We start from the raw sequence: 15,331 nt of genomic DNA on the forward strand, positions 1-15,331 counted from the left end.
AAGAAAAATTGGAAATGTTAGTAAAAAGGTGAATGAAGAATTATATGATGTCGAGTTACCATTGATATACATGATACGTAAAAGGGTACATTCACACACTCCTAAATTTTACATTTACCCAACAGGTGAGGGACGGAGCCACCTTATGGTTGATAATGAGCAGCAAAGGAAATACAGAAGATACATATAGGAATGGAATATAAAAATTAGGGCAAAGGCCTAGAGGTGTGACCTACGAGGTCATTCAGCGCTGAAAGGGAAATTGAGAGCAGAAAGGTTTGAAAGGTGTAGCAGGAGGAAAACCTCGCTGTTGCACTAGGAAAATTGTTAGGAGAGGGTGGATAGCAAGATGGAAGAAAGGGAATGCAAAGTGTTGCAGCTAGAGGCCGAAGGAACGTTGCAAAGAACCTTCAGTAATGCCTAGAGTGTACCGCGTGAGGTGCACTGCCGTCACTGCCTCCCCCCCACACGGGTGAAGATGCATATACTCAGCTCCTAAGCCTCTCTCCGCCGACGTGAAACTTACATTTGTAATTCAGACTCTACAGGTGGAGCTATGTATAGCCCCAATAAAATTCTCTCAGCTCACAAGAAGAGTAAGGGCGTGAGCCAGTGGTAATCTATCATGCTCCGAGCAAGGTTTGACCTCGGGAACAACGAACTGGAGTCTCCGGGAACACCAACACCTAACAGATATTTAGGGTATGCAGGCGGAGGTTATGGGAAAAAAATAAAATAAAACAACAGTGAATGAAAAATAAACAAAATATATATCATCTATTAAAAAATGGTTGGGCATTTATATCACATAATTTGTTAAAACGGTTGGGCATTTTCACACGGTACCTAATCATATCTTTGACGAAAGTTGTGGATACAGGCTACAGAAGTTAGTGACTACGCAAAATTCGAGAGAAATAAAACACGATGAAAAATTAAAATGACAATCCAGAGCAAAACAATCGGAAGAGATAAACTAGAAAAATTTAACAAAAATAAGACATCAAATCTAGAAGCGCTCATTAATCGGACACCTATCACTGTAACAGACCAAATGCAAGAGATAAACGCCTTGTCGAAAAAAAAATGAAATATATAATCACTCAAAGATCTGAACGAATTAAAAAATGGGAAAAAAAATCAACTCAACAGACTACTTCAAAAATGGAAAAAATTAATTCAACAGGCTATTTCAAAAATGGGACAAAATTAGTTCTACAGGCTCCTTCAAAAATGGAAAAAATTAATTCAACAGGCTACTTCAAATATGGGAAAATATTAATTCAAAAAGCTACTTAAAAATGGAACAAATTAATTCAACAGACTTCAAAAATGGAAAAAAATTAATTCAACAGACTACTACAAAAAATGAAAAAAAAATTAATTCAACGGGCTACTTCAAAAATGGAAAAAAAATTAATTCAACAGGCTACTTCAAAAATGGGAAAAGAATTAATTCAACAGGCTACTTCAAAAAATGTAAAAAATTAATTCAACAGGCTACTTCAAAAAATGTAAAAAATTAATTCAACAGGCTACTTCAAAAAATGTAAAAAATTAATTCAACAGGCTACTTCAAAAAATGGAAAAAATTAATTCAACAGGCTACTTCAAAAATGGGAAAAGAATTAATTCAACAGGCTACTTCAAAAAATGGAAAAAAATTAATTCAACAGGCCACTTCAAAAATGGAAAAATAATTAATTCAACAGGCTATTTCAAAAATGGAAAAAATTAATTCAACAGGCTACTTCAAAAAATGGAAAAAATCAATTCAAAAGGCTACTTCAAAAAATGGGAAAAATTAATTCAACAAACTACTTCAAAAATGGGAAAAAATTAATTCAACAGGCTACTTCAAAAATGGAAAAAAAATAATTCAACAGGCTCCTTCAAATATAAAAATAATTAATTCAACAGGCTACTTCAAAAGTGGGAATAAAATTGATTCAACTGGCTACTTAAAAAAAAAAAAAATAATTCAACAGGCTACTTCAAAAGTGGGAATAAAATTGATTCAACAGGCTACTTCAAAAGTGGAAAAAGAATTAATTCAACAGGCTACTTCAAAAATAAAAAAATATATATATAATTCAACAGGCTACTTCAAAAATGGAAAAAGAATTAATTCAACAGGCTACTTCAAAAATAAAAAAATAAATAATTCAACAGGCTACTTCAAAAGTGGGAAAAAAATTAATTCAACAGGCTACTTCAAAAAATGGAAAAAAATAATTAAACAGGATACAACTGAAAAGAAAATGCAATAGTAGAGCATTAAAAAAGGTTAAAAGTATTCGCTTCATTAAATAATAAACCTATTTTCTCAACATCTTGCCCTCTGTTGCCACACAGTAATATGTTTCATGACTTATCAGAATCAAGCTGAATGCACTCTCAAGCACATTTTCTATATTTCTTTTTTTTTTCTCTCTTTTTAGCTTTGATTTATACACCAGTCGTTTACATTTACTATTATCTATTATAACTGCATATATAGAACAGAATATAGAACTGAGGCCACAGGCCAAGCGCTGGGACCTATGAGGTCATTCAGAGCTGAAACGGCAACAGAGTTAAAAGGTCTGAAAGTTGTAACGTGAGGAAAACCTCGCAGTTGCACTATGAATCAACTGTTAGGAGAGGGTTGCGAAAAGTAAGATGAAATAAAGAGAATATAAACGGAGGTACAGTAAAAGGAATGAAAAGGGTTGCAGCTAGGGGCCTAAAAAGGGATACTGCAAAGACCTTAAGTAAAGCCTACAGTGCACCACGTGAGGTGCACTGACGGCACTGAACTACTGAAGTAGATCTCACCGACAAGACGAAAGCTATATGCTTGCACCCATCAAATGCTTCGCCTGTAAAACATGACGACGGCATTAAATAGTACATTACCAACAGTGGGGAGGGCGGGGGAGGCCTTCTCAGGACGCTCAAAGAGAGGTCACGATTTCATACATTGAACAAAAGCTATTTTTTTTAATGGTTACTGAATACTGCTTTTCTTCACATTTGAACATCAGACTCCTACAACGAATCTCTGGTCAAATTCAAAAGGTGCTCTCAATAATAATTTAATGTATACTTTTAACTTGCTCTTTTCTGTATTCTAAAAAACCTAAAATTATTTTCATATTTTAAAATATGGAAAACGTAATTTTTTTCCACTCTATGGACTACAAATCGCCCTTGTGGAGAAGAGATATTCGCCCTTATTGATAACGTGAAATCATCTATTAAAGTAAAACTATAAATAATCAAATTTCTCTTTTTTACACTGACAGCATACTTTTTAGTTTTCTGTAAATGAAAATTATTATGCCGGGTTTTGTCTGTCCGTCCGCACTTTTTTCTGTCCGCCCTCTGATCTTAAAAACTACTGAGGTTAGAGGGCTGCAAACTGGTATGTCGATCATCCACCCTTCAATCATCAAACATACCAAATTGCAGCCCTCTAGCCTCAGTAGTTTTTATTTTATTTAAGGTTGAAGTTAGACATAATCGTGCTTCTGGCAACGATATAGGACAGGCCACCACCGGGTCGTGGTTAAATTTTCATGGGCCGCGGCTCCTGCAGCATTATACCGAGACCGCCGAAAGATAGATCTATTTTCGGTGGCCTTGATTATACGTTGTAGCGGCTGTACAGAAAACTCGATTGCGCCGAAGAAACTTCGGCGCATTATTTACTTTTTAGTGTTGCGTCCACAGAAAGAAAAGGTACAATTGATGTCACTCAAACCTGTCGCAAGAAAAATAAGGAGACTTCTACATCAGTGGTCAACTCAACAACGCAACAGATACTTAAATCTATAAGTGAGGTAAAGATTCCAGGTATGAATTTTCTGTAAATAATATTGATTTTCATGATTTTCAAATAAAAGGAAAACTTTCCCTTTTATTCCTAGAAGGAGGAAAATTGGAAGTTTCTTAGAAGAAAGGATTCCTGTGTTCTGATATAATCTGCATTGGAAATTTGTTGCCTTTACTGATAACGCGTCGTTTCGGCAATGACTTTGACAGTGCATGGAGCTTAATTATGGCTGAAGTGCAAAAGTCAATCAGAAGAAATCTAATCAGAATGAGGTTATGGTGTGGCAAACCTATTTGTGAACTCTGCTAACAGATAAAAAAAATTCTTGCTTTACGAGGCCGTGTTAGAGATAGGTCTCCATAAAATCTTCTTTCAGAATGCTTTCTTTGATTTACAAGGAAAGCGATTTTCGCTCTGAATCCTCAGCAAAATCCTTTTCTCCTTGCTGGAAGAAATAAAATGTTTTCCAAAAAAGAAAGTCAACTGTTTGGTCCCTTTAATGGTGAATGACGGTTTATATTTTTGATCGTATCAAAAGGAAAAACTTGCCTTTTAAGTTTTCTGCAAAAGAAAATTATTGTGATTGCTTTGTCTGTCCGTCCGCACTTTTTCTGTCCGCCCTCAGATCTTAAAAACTACCGAGGCTAGAGGGCTGCAAATTGGTATGTTGATCATCCACCCTCCGATCATCAAACGTAGCAAATTGCAGCCCTCTAGTCTCAGTAGTTTATTTTATTTAAGATTAAAGTTAGCCATAATCGTACTCCTGGCACCGTTAAAGGTACCAACAACACAGGCCACCACCGGACCGTGGCTGAGTTTCATGGGCTGTGGCTTTAAGTTTCATGGGCGGTGGCTGTACAGAAAACTCTATTGCGCAGATGAAACTTAGGCGCATTTTTTACTTGTTATTCTTAAATCATGAAAATTTGGCTTGACTTTTTAATATTTTTTTTTTTAAGTTTGTTAAACGATTTGGCTTTTCATTAATTCTCTTTGGGAGGACATCATTGGTTTTGATGTTTCTCTGATGTGATGTTTCCGCACATCACATGATCATTCCTCCTGAAGGAAAATCAAGTTTTAAATGGAATGGACTATGGAGTTTAGGCCAAAGGCCAAGCACTGGGACCTATGAGGTCATTCAGAGCTGGAAAGGAAATTGAGAGTAAAAGGTTTGAAAGGTGTAACAGAAGGTAAACCTCGGAGTTGCACTCTGAAACAATTGTTAGGAGAGGGTGAATAGCAATGTGGAAGACAGATAAATATGAATGGAGGTATAGTAAAAGAAATGAAAGGGGTTGCAGCTAGGGGCCGAAGGGACACTGCAAAGAACCTTTAGTAATGCCTACAGTGCACCCCGTGGGCTGCACTGACGGCGCTACCCCTCTTGGGGATCAAGTTTTGAAACCAGAAAAATAAATCTTAGGTTTAGTTAATTGCTGACAGTTTCTCAAAGCAGAGAAAACAGAAAACGTGAAAGATTTTCCGTCAGCAGCTTCCGAAGGTCCAGAATACCAGCTCAACCCTGGGAGAAGATCTAACAACAACAATAGTTTTGAACAGCTTCTTTCTGAGAGTCAGCCTTTTTGATGTTAATGTGCCGATGCTTGCACGAATTTAAACAAGCGGACCGAGTTTAAGGTAAGGCTGTAATGCTCGAAACTACGAAGCCAAATGACTGCAGTTAAGTATCTAACAAGTCGAGCAAAACAAACGACTCGAATGCCATTCCGGAGCCGAGTGCATCTTCGGAGACGAGTGCTAGGAAGGAAGCCAAGCAATTTAAGGTAAGAAAGACAAAAGGCGGCGTCGCAGAGGGGGCGCGATACTGCCGGATAAGATAGTCAACAGATAAAACCGGATAATAATACCATTTTACAATAGATATGATATCGTATCAAAGGTAGCATATGGACACGTGGAAAGTCCGCTTAATCTAAATCTAATCAAGCTAACACGGTCTTAACAAAATGGACATTTTTACTCGGGAAACCAAAATCTGACGTAGGCGCCCGGGAGCCACCGTCATCCCGAAGAGGAACGACGGGGAAACTCCGCCGCGACCATCGAGACCTCGACGCGGCGGTCGTCGTCGCCGCCTCCGACGAGATGATGTTATCGCCTGCCGGCGGGCGGAGGAAGAGAGAGATAGAGGGAGAAAATGAAGGCTTGTTGGGAAGCCCTGCGAAGTCCTGCAGGAAAAGATATGATAATGTATCGGCGTGATATTGGCCTTTTATCTTAAACATATAACTTGCGTCACAATCCGACATTCGCTAGTTCTGACGAGGGTGGAGTATCATGGAGGTTGTGTCGGCTGGAGTTGTAGGCGTTCCTTGAAGAAAGGGAAGCAGGAATCAGAATGGAAGTCAGTGCGCGAAAGAGGAAGGACCGGCGGGTTTCCGTGGACAGAAAGTCCTACCTCAGAGATGTTGGGGTAGGTCCACACTCAGTTTTCAGGGGTCAGTCGAAGCTTCAGTGTTTATGGAAAACACGATAATATAATACAAAAAGAAGGTGAAAACCTCAAAAGGGATCACACAACGAAGTAAAAACGTACAGAACAGGAAACGTTCAAAAGAGATGAAAACGTTTGGGCCTGGTGCTTAATGGCTGTATTTCAATCCCTCACACAGGTTTGGATATGTGGGAACCCTGTCAAAAGCAAAATGATATTCAACGAATAGACAACAGTAGCAGGAAACTAGTAACCAGCTACTACACATCATACATGTATGAATTATTTGGAAAATAGGGAGTAACTACAAAACAAGGAACGGTGCAAGCAGTGGTAAAAGTGACGAAAAAAGATATATTTTAAAAATAAAAGTGGTAAAATGAGATTTAACAAGAGAGCAAATCATTGAAAATCAGATGTGTTGCTAAAAATAGCTATGCTATAAAAGTTCTTATGAAAGTCAACCATAGAGTGAGGAGTGAGGTGTGAGGAAATAAGAGTGAGAAGTGAGGAGTGAGAAAACAGTGAGAAGTGAGGAAATATACGTCATCGAAGCAAGGAGGAAAACTGAAAATGAAGTGGGACTGGTCATTACAGATAAACCATCCAAAGGTAAGATAAATGAAGACCAATACAGGTGTTTACCCAGCATGTAAAAAGTTGAGGCAATGTTAAGTTGGCTTCTTTAAAACATCTTGAATTACCTAAATAATTACATTTACTATACATCTCTACCTTGCTTCCAAATACACGCTGCTTTAGTAACACAAAAATGAACTAAGCGTCCAGCAGAGAGAGAGAGAGAGAGAGAGAGAGAGAGAGAGAGAGAGAGAGAGAGAGAGAGAGAGAGAGAGAGAGAATATGGGGATTATCCATCTACTCTGTTGTTGCTGACCACTTGAAACTATTCCTCCAATCACAAGCCGGTATACAGACTAGCTCATACCACTGACTCAGGCATTGGGGAGGGTAGGGGGTGGGGAGGATGGAGACATACACGAGTTTAATATAGAGTCAAGTAACGAATGAATTCGTAAAACGATCATTCAACATAGTCAAGATGAGAATCACCTATGAAATATAATAATAATAATAATAATAATAATAATAATAATAATAATAATAATAATAATAATAATAATTTGTTGGGTTAGCTAATGACACCACCTTCGCAGTGTTAAAAGATTTCGACGTCTTGAAATTTCATTCTGCAATTGACTTTTTCTTTCGCAATCTTTACTATTTTCCCTTCAAGGAATACAAAAAAAAAAAAAAGTAAAAAATGCACCGAAGTTTCTTCGGCGCAATCGAGTTTTCTGTACAGCGTATAATCAATGCCACCGAAAACAGATCTATCTTTCGGTGGTCTCGTTATAATGCTGTATGAGCCGCGGCCCATGAAACTTTAACCACGACCCGGTGGTGGCCTATCCTATATCGTTGCCAGAAGCACGATTATGGCTAACTTTAACCTTAAATAAAATCAAAACTACTGAGGTTAGAGGGCTGCAATTTGGCAAGTTTGATGACTGGAGGGTGGATGATCAGCATACCAATTTGCAGCCCTCTAGCCTCAGCAGTTTTTAAGATCTGAGGGCGGACAGAAAAAGTGCGGACGGACAGACAAAGCCGGCACAATAGTTTTCTTTTACAGAAAACTAAAAATGGACCCTTTGTACCAATATTACTTTTATCAGTCATATGAACGAGACCTTCCAATAGCGTTCATACATGTCTGTTTGATACGATGAATACACGAGAATTACCATTAATTGTTATTAACTGCCTAAAAAGTCAGTCATCACCTTCGTTACATTCGACCAAAGGCAAAACTACTTAGAAGGTTTTGAATACGTGTTTATTGATTTAAGTGAGCGGGCGTTACTAAAACTAAGGTCATCGACACCACAAGTAAAAATTTAGAAAAATATGTGTTCATTGATTTAATAGCTTTGGATCCAAGTGCAAGAAATCTGAAGCAATTATGATGTCCGCTTCTTTGGATATGCTTGTCACTACAGAGCCTTAAGATCCAAGTGCAAGAAATTTGAAGCAATGATGATGTCCGGTAGCGGGAAACGAGCCCGCGTCCCATGATGTGTTGATAAAAAAAAATGGACATAAATCGTATGTTTTTAGGAAGTTTGGTTTCCTCTACAAATATGGAACTACCCTCTCCATCAATGCATTCATGAAGACAATGACTTCTCTAGGCCCAAGGCTAGAACAGTTGACCAGCAAGTGCTGCATAATTTGGTTGGGGTTGCTAAGCCATCAAAATCCTTAAGGTCTGGGTAAATGGCCAATCTTTATTCGACAAAGGGTAGTCTTCCATTCCTGTACAACCAAGGGCAAGCTGATCTGGCTATCTCCGAATTTCCAGCAATTTTTAGATTTGGCCATCAAACTCTCCCATGGGGTCTGTCCAAGTAACCTACTTTTATATACAGAAAACAACTATTACTAATCCTACTTCCTAATGTGCGCCATATTCTTTGGAAGCTTGAATTTCAAGGCAGTGGCCCCTTTGGTGGGCTTGTTCCATATGAATAGGTTTCATCTTTGGAATAATAATAATAATAATAATAATAATAATAATACTATATTTAGGATCCATCTCAGACTGCAGTAAGTTATGTGAATACTTGCAAACATGCCTTCTGAATGAATGTCTATCAAGCAAAAACACAAACAACAAGATACTGGAACGAGGAAGACGGAGAAAAGAGAGAGAGAGAGAAGGAGAGAGTAAAAGTGAGCGAGAGAGGAAGTGGGTGCCCCGTGAGGAAGATGACACAGCAGAAAATGCATCAAGTCCACCCATAGCCCTCTTAAGCTGACGGAAGGAAACAATTTCCTCTCTCCTGGAAGGCAAAGCGAAAGTGACACAAATCTCTCAGTAAATTCCTCGCTTTGGCCGACCGTCTGCATGTCTGACACCATTCCAGTCACTGAGCGAGTCGTTTTCTTCAGAATTATTATTATTATTATTATTATTATTATTATTATTATTATTATTATTATTATTATTATTATTATTATTATTATTATTCAGAAAATTAAGAACCCTATTCATATGAAACATGCCCACCAAAGGGGTCATTGACTTGAAATTCAAGCTTCCGAAGAATATGGTGCTCGATAGGAAGAAGTAAAAAATAGAAAAATAAATTGATAAATAGATAAAAATGCATTAAAATGCAAAGAGAATAGTATTAGGGTAGTAATGCATTGCATTTTCCAATTGCACAGGATGTCGTGCAGTTGGAACTTCAGAAGTTCAAGCGAAGATGCAATGCATTATTACCCTATAATACTATTCTTATTGTATTTTAATACGTTTTTATCTATTTATTAATTTATGTTTTCTTTCTTAATAAGTGGGATCTCTTCTTTCTGTATTTCCCTTTACTTCCTCTTACTTCTTCCTAATGAACACCTTAATATTCTTTGGAAGTTTGAATTTCAAGTCAATGGCCCCTTTGGTGGGCTTGTTCTTTATGAATGGGGTTTATCTTCTAAATAATAATAATAATAATAATAATAATAATAATAATATAATAATAATAATAATAATAATAATAATAATAATAATAATAATACATTAAGAAGAAGAATTTGGACTTCCTTAAACGTTATCAATAAGTCAATTAAATTTCACTAACTTTTTTTTAACAAAAGACTTTGAATTCCTTACTATTTCAAACAGCTGATCTGGGGTTCCTTTACCTTAACTAACAACAGATTTGAACCTTATTAAACTTCATTAACAACTAATTTAGACTTCCTCAAAATTTATTAACAAATAAACCAGGTTTTTTAAACTATAACCAAACACTCAAATCATCTTTTCTTCAGACAACTAACGACTGACGTATGTTGCCTTAGATTACATTGAAAGCTAATCTGTAGATAAATAATGTTAAGAAACCATTCAAGTTCTTACGGAACACCAGACGTCAAAATAAAAGAGTTCCTATGAACAATCATTTGCGCTGCCTCAAACTGTTACACTCCATTAGCATCCGACCTATGCTACTTCAAACCAGATACCAACAAGATTAAATTAAACCTTCTAGAATAGAATGTGGGATTTAGGCCAAGGAATAAGCGCTGGGACCTATGAGGTCATTCAGGGCTGAAAGGGAAACTGACAGTAAGAAGGTGTGGAAGGTGTAACAGGAGGCAGACATCGCAGTTGCACTATGAAGCAATTGTTTGAGGGTGGAAAATCAGATGGAAGAAAGAAAATATGAACGGAGGTACAGTAAAAGTAACGAAAGAGGTTGCAGGTAGGGGAGGAAGGGACGTTGCAAAGACCCTTGGGTAATGCCTACAGTGCACCATGTGAGGTGCAACTGGCGGCACTAAGCCCACACGGGGTCTAAACTTTTAAACATCTGATTCATGTTTAATTAAAACTCCTAAATAAAGTGGCGAAAGTTTTCATGACCTCCGTTTACAAGTGTCATACATTTCTAACTCTATAAATGATTTACGATTTCTTAAGACAGGTTAACAAACAAATTTTACAAGTCATTAACGACCACCTAAAGTTTTCATCAAACCTAATTTAGAAGTAGCCGGGTTTTCCAGAACACCATAAATAACTTATCTTGGCATTCTTACACTTGAAAGGTATGTGTTCACATCTACGGGTGTCTGTCAACACTCATTCAACGAATAGTTTGTTTTATAAAAGCCTGAACGTTTTGGAGTCCCGAGATGTTATGAAAAGCCTCATAAGTCTGTATGTATGTGTGTATATGTGTAGTATATATATATATATATATATATATATATATATATATATATATATATATATATATATATATATATATATATATATAGATGTGTGTATATATAACACATATATACTTATACAAATATATGTATATAATATATATGTATGTATGTATGTATATATGTATAACTGAATCACGAAAATATGGAACGTGATGAATATATATAAATAAAGATAAAATCCACGCAGGAAAGGGAAACGCTGGAGTGCTGCGAGGCCTTTCGATTCTTTCGTCCTTTCCTTAGCAGAGTAAAGGACGAAAGAGTCGAAGGGCCTCGCTGCACTCCAGCGTTTCCCTTTCCTTCGTGGATTTTATCTTTATTTGTATGTATGTATGAAACTCAAAATTCTAAAGAATTTTCGTTCAAAGAGCGAGGACCGTTATCAGGAAGGAAAATACGAAATAGAAACCGCTCAGGTCTCATTAGTATTGCCCAAGTCCAGGGACAAATCGCTTCGGATTTGTTCGCACTTCATACACAACCTCATATTTTACTTTTCATGCGTTCCTTCAGGTGCCTTTCCAGCTAGTGGTCCAAAATTTTAGAATGGAATAGAATACAGAATTTAGGCCAAAGGCCAAGCGCTGGGGCCTCTGAGGTCATTCAGCGCTGAAGCAGAAATTGACGTTAAAAAGGTTTGAAAGGCGTGACAGGAGGAAAACCCGCAGTTGCACTATGAATCAATTGTTAAGAGAGGGTGGTAAGTAAGATGGATGAAAGAGAATATGAACGGAGGTACGGTAAAAGGAATGAAAGGGGTTGCAGCTAGGGGCCGAAGGGACGCTGCAAAGAACATTAAGTAACGCCTACAGTGCACCGCATGAGGTGCACTGATGGCGCTACCCCACCTACGGGAAAACAGTTAAACGCGACATTGCTATAACTTTCTCCTTCTATATAGGATCAAATTCTTCAGGTGATCACTATAGGAGTTTAAGTATGCGGCCCTTTAGGTCTTGTTAACGTAATAATAATAATAATAATAATAATAATAATAATAACTAAGTCAGAGGAAAAGCTACATAATATAATAAAACAACTACCGCAAATAGTGGTTTTGTGTAGCTCAACAAGTGGACGAAAAAATAATTTGCTTTCTTTTGGAAATATTTTGATTTATTATTCAGGAGGTATCTAGCACGTCCAACGCTGGGAGTTGCCAATTTCAACTTATTTACTCAAAGCCCACTTACTGTTGCCACGATGATATTGGAATAACATTACATAATGAAGCAATAACTCATATTTAAATGAAACCGTTGAAGCAATAACTAATATTTAAATGAAATTGTTGATGCAATAACTAATATTTAAGTGAAATCACTGAAGCAATAACTAATATTTAAATGAAATCGCTGAAGCAATAACTGATCTTTAAATGAAATCACTGAAGCAATGACTAATATTTAAATGAAATTGCTGAAGCAATAACTAAACTTTAAATGAAATTGCTGAAGCAATAACTAATATTTTAATGACATAACTAACAATTAAATGAAATAATTTAGGTGAAAATTTTAGTGTACAAACCGAACATCGATATCAAAACAAGCATTGCAATTCATTCATTCTTAAATGTAAGTGGTTTCCACTTTTCTGAAGACATTTTTAATAAATAAAATTAATCATTTTAATTTCTCGTCACTTAAATAATATAAAACTTCATCGGAGCCGTGACAGAGTTCGTATACCGACGAATGATATGAAATAACACACAAACATCGACCCCATGACAACAAAATCAAAATTAACATAAGGAAAACTAAATCACTTTATTATTATTATTATTATTATTATTATTATTATTATTATTATTATTATTATTATTATTATTATTTATGTAATGGTCACAACGCATGACACTTTTCATTCTGTGGAAGTGTCAGCTGCTAACCACCACGCATACCAACTTCAATATCACGTGTTATTAACTTAACACGGCTACCAACCTATACTTGGCTTATACTGTATCTGACACTCTTGCCTATAAGAGTTTTTCTTTCAAATATTCTCATACAGATCACATTACGAAAGCGAGATCCGTCTACTATACGAATGTAAATAATAACTGAACACAATTTCAGCATTTAATAAAAAAATATAATAAAATGCACACAATTTCCGTATTTACTGAGAAATTATAATTAATAAATATGAACACAATTCCAGCATTTAACAAACAAATTCACGTAATAAAAATGCTAACAATTTCCGTATTTACTGAGCAAATATTAATAACAGGATATTTTTTTGTTAAGAGTACCACCAGACAGTTATGAGATAAAATACTGCGAGAGTTTGTTAATTCACACAAGTATGCAAAAGGCCTTATCTCTCTCTAACTGAACAATGGCCCCGTGGCCAGACACTCAACCCCGAGTTTACCTCACCCAGAATAACTCTAAAGTAACCGAGTTCTCATCATCATTTTTTATTCATGTGGTTTCGTGGCGTAATCTTTACCATTGTTGTCGGTAGCAATGTTTTCATCCTGCTTCTAAAACATTACAATGATTATTGTAGTCTCTTAATTTACATGAATTTTGTTTTGTGCAATCGTTCATTCACTATTCATCTTTCTTACGGTCATTATAGTTTCTCTTCTTAGTGAAAGTTGAACTCATTCATAGTCGTCTGCTTGCTATACAGTGAATAATCCTTTCCTTTTTAGTTTTCTATAAAAGAAAACTATTGAGATTGCTGTGTCTGTCAGTCCGCACTTTTTCTGTCCGCCCTCAGATCTTATAAACTACTGAGGCTAGAGGGCTGCAAAATGGGTATGTTGATCATCCACCCTCCAGTCCTCAAACATACCAAATTGCAGCCCTCTAAAACCTCAGCAGTTTTAATTTATTTAAGGTTAAAGTTAGCCATAATCGTGCTTTTGGCAACGATATGGGATAGGCCACCACCGGCCGCGGCTCATACAGAATTATACCGAGACCACCGAAAAATAGATCTATTTTCGGTGGCCTTGAATATACGCTGTAGCGGCTGTACAGAAAACACGATTGCGCCGAAGACACTTCGGCGCATTTTCTACTTGTTTTCTTGGATGCTTAGACTTCCCAACGGTTATTTTATGGCGTGAGGCTTATCATAACCTTTTCCTTGAAGGTGGTACACTCCTCTTAAATAGCGCTTACTCCTCATTCATTCTGAAGTGTTATAATTCAGTTGTTTTTTGAACAACTGCGAAATCACGAGAAAAAAAATGCCAAGACCGCATTGCTATTTTTCATAGATTGGTATTTGTTGCAAGCATTTTTCGACATAACTGTTACTACTTTCCTCTTTAACTTAAAAAGTATTAGTATGATATCATCCACCAGCCAGCTCTGCTTTTCTAAAAATTAAGGTGGATTTTAAATGTGCTAACACCTACTATGCTTGGGAGCACGTATGCCCATAGTTTACATCGATCCCACAAGGAAGAAACTATACATATATATAAACTATATATATATATATATATATATATATATATATATATATATATATATATACGTGTATAGTTAAGGAATACAAAGTATAAAAAAATAACTCAGATAAGACGACATTTCGAAAAGTACCACAAACAAAAAGTATAACAGATTTTCATCTCGTCTGAAATCACTTACAGAACGCGCCGCGAGGCTTTTACGAACGCAGCTTTCATATGGCACCACCTAACGCCAAGCAGCAGCCGCTTTCCAAAAACTCGGTTCCCAACGCCCTAAAACCCAATCCCCCCCACCCACCCACCCCTGCCTAACCAGCCCCACCTTAAACAGGTGAGGGAGGGCGGGCTTCCCACCACCACCAGGTCTCGAAAACAATATCCCCTCGTCAACAGCGCTTTGTTCACATGGGGCTAATACCTCCTCCGTCGCTGATAACAGCGGCGGCGGCACGATGACATTTATGACACCCACCGACGGCGTGACGTGGAACACACTAATATGCTTTTGCTGTACGGGTAACGAACGCCATGCTGCGTGTTCTGAGCGTGTACGGGGACACGTGTGGTTGGGAGTTGTGCGTATGAAACCTACTTATATATATATATATATATATATATATATATATATATATATATATATATATATATATATATATATATATATATATATATACATATATATATACTCTACATATACATAAACATATATACATGAATTTTTTCACATTTACATATGAACATTAAGCTACAAATGTCGTTTAATATCCAGTTCGCGAACATTACTTCAAATGGGATTACCACAGAA

The 15,331-nt window shown here is 36.7% G+C and overlaps 1 protein-coding gene across 1 annotated transcript in view; it reads left to right on the forward strand.

The window, feature by feature from the left end:
- Positions 1-5,855: 5,855 nt before the first annotated feature.
- The window catches only part of LOC136853179 (uncharacterized), a 99,735-nt gene continuing 90,259 nt past the window's right edge, over positions 5,856-15,331 (forward strand). Inside the window, exon 1 of the mRNA XM_067128519.1 lies at positions 5,856-6,890. The gene's annotated coding sequence lies outside the window, so the exon portion shown is untranslated. The remainder of the gene's footprint in view (positions 6,891-15,331) is intronic.

The sequence above is a fragment of the Macrobrachium rosenbergii genome, chromosome 26 (genome assembly GCF_040412425.1).
Source record: "Macrobrachium rosenbergii isolate ZJJX-2024 chromosome 26, ASM4041242v1, whole genome shotgun sequence".
Classification (NCBI taxonomy): domain Eukaryota; kingdom Metazoa; phylum Arthropoda; class Malacostraca; order Decapoda; family Palaemonidae; genus Macrobrachium; species Macrobrachium rosenbergii.